Source organism: Triticum dicoccoides, chromosome 3B, assembly GCF_002162155.2.
Source record: "Triticum dicoccoides isolate Atlit2015 ecotype Zavitan chromosome 3B, WEW_v2.0, whole genome shotgun sequence".
In the NCBI taxonomy this organism is placed as follows: Eukaryota; Viridiplantae; Streptophyta; class Magnoliopsida; order Poales; family Poaceae; genus Triticum; species Triticum dicoccoides.
Window position 1 is genome coordinate 55230370 of NC_041385.1, and position 4550 is coordinate 55234919.

Genomic DNA, 4550 nt, shown 5'->3' on the forward strand with positions numbered 1-4550 from the left:
TGTAGGTTCTCCAAGCCAAACTGGTCGATGTTGAGTCTAGAAATTCTTTAGTTATATGTAGGGGAATTGTTTGTGGGATGGAACGTAAGGCTCTTTTTACTCCTTATATCTTATGACATTCTGATCTGAGTCAGTCCATTCTTCCACCGGGGGTTAAGGAATTAGGATCTATTCTCTCTATCAGGATCACGTGTTACTAATCAGTAGTACCTTATAAGTTTGATGGTTACAAGCCTAGTTCAGTTCTACTACCACATTATGTTGCCAACATGGATTCAGAACTTTGATATGATGATGTTGAGTGTGTACGAAATCCTTTGTCAAATGTCTCAAAATCCTTTTTGAGCATTTACAGCTGTTATGCTGCCGAAATTTTGCTAGAAATTCTAATGCCTTTGCATTATGATTGTGCTTTCAGATGGCCACTCGCGACCTTAATCAAGTGGTTCGCCTGACTCGATGCCTAGATGTACCCGGCCATACTGCTAAGTTGGTCAGGGTAATGACTGAGGCTGGATACCGCTGGTATCCCGAGTACACGGTCGAAGAGCAATTCCGAGACTTCAATCAAAGCCAGTATCTTTGCACTGTCAGGATATTTCCATCTTATCCTGGATCCACCGAGCCTCTTCACTGTTCCTATGGACTCGGGGTTACTATTGAGATGGCTGTGCAGGACGCCGCCTACTCTATGATGACCATTATGCGAGTCAGATCTGGGTTATTTCGGGACTCTGATTTCCGGTATATGCCAGGATCACTTCCGGGAGCACAAGGGTATCTCCAGGCTATCTATGCTGACTCCACTCAGGAGGATTCACGGACTCGCACCACTGCTGAGATGCTCGAGGATAAGGACCGTGAAAATCGGGCCTTAAGGTTAGAGCTCTTCAATACCCGTGCTGACCACTGGGCCACTTTGACTCGGTTCGCACCGGCGGTGCAAGCTGGATTCTCAGATATGCGCGATCTCTATCCTGTGAGATCTGCTCTGCCAGGCGTGATGGTTTGGCGTGATGTAGGAGGCATCACCCCACCTCGCGGTCCCCGCAGGCCACCGTTTGTTGGTCCAAGGCCTCATCCTAGCCCCTATGGTCCACAAGCTCCGCGAGACCGACTGTTTCCGGATGAACATGTTGAGCTTCCAGGCTATGGAGGTGACTTCTACGAGGACTACTACGGATCGGTCTGAGTTAGTGACAGTATCACTAGTTCGCACTAGCTGTGTCATCTATCGTTCCGCGTGACTCGTGGGATATGACCTAGTTGTACTTTTTCCGGAGATGTAGAAAAATAATGTATAGGAGCTTGGAATGCCTCCGATGAGATGTAATCCTCTTTTCACCGTAATAGTATTATGTTTGGTCTTGTACTAAACTCTGTATGGTGTGTATGACGATGGAAAAAAAGAAGCAGTTTCTGTATCTACCATGTCATACGGATGATCATCTTGCATTCCGAATTATCCCTTACATTCTCATCCTATGTCGGAATTTTATCGTTCTGACTAAATCATTGTCTTGTTACCTAGGATGGTCAACACGCGCGCTAACCCTGCTTCCCAAGAGCAGGCCGAAGGCAGTGAAGCCAGGGATGTAAATCTGCCTCATCCTCCTTCACTAGCCGAGGTTATGATGGAAGCCGAGAGAAACAAGCGGGAGACAAACCGTTTGTTGGAGCGTATTGAACAGAATACAGCACACCATCAGAGGGCTAACGTGGTGTCACTCAGTGATTTTATCAAATTGCATCCACCCACGTTCCACCACTCCGTCGAGCCTCTCGACGCTGATGACTGGCTTCGCAGCATCTCTCACAAGCTACGTTCCGCGCTAGTAGCGGAGGCTGACAAGGTCACCTTTGCTGCATATCATCTTGAAGGCCCCGCCAGTCTATGGTGGGAGAATTATGGAGCTATGCGCCCAGCGGGCCATGTCACTACTTGGGCTGAGTTCAGCGATGCTTTCCGTGAACATCACATTCCGGAGGGTCTCATGGACCGTAAACGTGAAGAATTTTGCAATTTCACCCAAGGCCGACTTTCTGTGGATGTCTATAGCAGAGAGTTTGGTAATCTCGCCCGATATGCAACTGAGGAAGTGTCTACTGACGCCAAGAAGCAAGCAAGGTTCCGTAAGGGCCTTAGTCCTGAGCTTCGCCGCGACCTCCGTCTGCATGAGTGCACATCTTTTTCGAAACTTGTCAAAAAAGCCATCAGTGCTGAAACTGGTCAGACTGACTATGACGCAACACGCAAGCATGGCCGTGACATGGGTTCCTCATCCGGTGCTGGTCCTCAGAAGCGCCGCGTGTGGGTACCCAACACCGCCCTGCCACCCAGGTTCACACCGAGGCCACCCTTCCAGGCGCCTCGCCCTGTTCAACAGTCTGCACCGGCCAAGCCCTATGGGGGTCCAACCAACAATGCTCCTCCACGTACCAGTTCCGTGACTTGTTTCAAGTGTGGGGAATCTGGCCACTATATGCGTGAATGTCCCCAGACCAACCCCAATCAATCTGCTAAAGCTGTTGGCCGTGGCAAGCCGACAGGGAAGGTGTTTCATGCTAAACCGGTCACCGCTTCACGTGGCCATGTCAACTGTATCTCTGCCGAAGAAGCTCAAGAGGACCCCAACGTCGTTCTCGGTACGCTTCTTGTTAATTGCCACCCGGCATCTGTTCTTTTCGATACAGGAGCCTCTCATTCTTTTATATCTGAAAACTATGCTCGTTTGCATAACGTCGCATTCGGTGATATGCCAACCTCTATGGTAATTCAAACTCCGGGATCCAAATGGCAAACCTCTAGAGTAAGCCATGGAAATGAAATCCAAGTCGACAGACTTGTTTTTCTTGCATCTTTGATAGCCCTTAAATCTTCAGATATTAATATCATTTTGGGTATGGACTGGATGTCAGCTCATCAAGCCAAAATTGATTGTTTCTCTAGGACTGTTCAACTCACCCATCCTTCGGGAAAGATAGTCAATGTCTTGACCCGAATAGCCAAGCGACAATTATATTCTCTTAACGCCAGCCCTTTGCCAGACCTTGAGGACGTTCCGGTAGTCCGAGACTTTCCGGATGTCTTTCCAGAGGAATTACCAGGTGTTCCACCTGACAGGGATGTTGAGTTCGTAATAGACCTCATCCCCGGAACCGTTCCAATTGCTAGAAGACCCTATAAGATGGCACCCCTAGAACTAGCCGAGCTTAAGAAACAACTCGATGAATCCTTGAAAAAGGGTTTCATCCGACCTAGCTCATCTCCATGGGCTTGCCCCGTCCTATTCGTCAAGAAGAAGGATGGTACGGACCGGATGGTTGTAGATTACCGACCTGTCAATTTGGTCACAATCAAGAACAAATATCCACTTCCCAGGATCAACGACCTGTATGATCAGCTCGCTGGATCCTCAGTCTTCTCCAAGATGGATTTGAGGTTGGGCTACCATCAAATCAAAATCAGAAATGGGGACATTCCTAAAACGGCCTTTGTTACTCGTTATGGCCAATACGAGTACACCGTCATGTCCTTCAGTTTAACCAACGCTCCAGCCACCTTTTCTCGGTTAATGAACTCAATCTTCATGGAGTATTTGGATAAGTTCGTCGTAGTTTATCTCGATGATATACTCATCTACTCCAAGAACGAGGAAGAACATGCCGAACATCTAAGGCTAGTGTTGCAGAAACTTCGAGAGCATCGCCTTTATGCCAAATTTTCAAAATGTGAATTCTGGTTGCCAGAAGTGACCTATCTGGGTCATGTAATTTCTGGTAAAGGTATTGCTGTTAACCCTGAGCGAGTTCAAGCCGTCCTTAATTGGACTCCACCTGAATCGGTCAAGCAAGTTCGGAGTTTTCTAGGCTTAGCGAGCTATTGCCATCGCTTTGTCGAGAACTTCTCCAAAATTGCCAAACCTCTAACCGAACTCCTCAAGAAAGATAAGAAGTTCGAATGGACTCCACAATGTGAGCACAGCTTTCAGGAACTGAAAAGACGCCTGACCTCTGCTCCCGTGCTGGTACCGCCAGACTTCTCCAAGGACTTTGTTATCTACTGCGACGCCTTGCGACAAGGACTAGGTTGCATTCTTATGCAAGATCGACACGTAATTGCTTACGCTTCACGGCAATTGCACCCACATGAGGAAAATTATCCTACTCATGATCTAGAGCTTGCAGCTGTAGTCTATGCACTTAAGACCTGGCGACATTACCTCCTCGGTAATCGTTGCGAAATTTTCACTGATCACCAAAGTCTAAAGTATATTTTCACCCAACCGGATTTGAATCTCAGGCAAAGACGCTGGGTTGAATTGATTACAGACTTCGACTTAGGAATAACCTATACCCCAGGGAAAGCCAACGTCATGGTTGATGCGCTAAGTCGAAAATCTTATTGTAACAACTTGATGTTACAACAAAGTCAACCGCTTCTCCATGAGGAATTTCGGAAGCTTAACCTTCACATTGTACCTCAAGGTTTTCTTTCCACCTTGGTAGAAAAACCTACTCTTACGGATCAAATCATCGCTGCCCAAAAG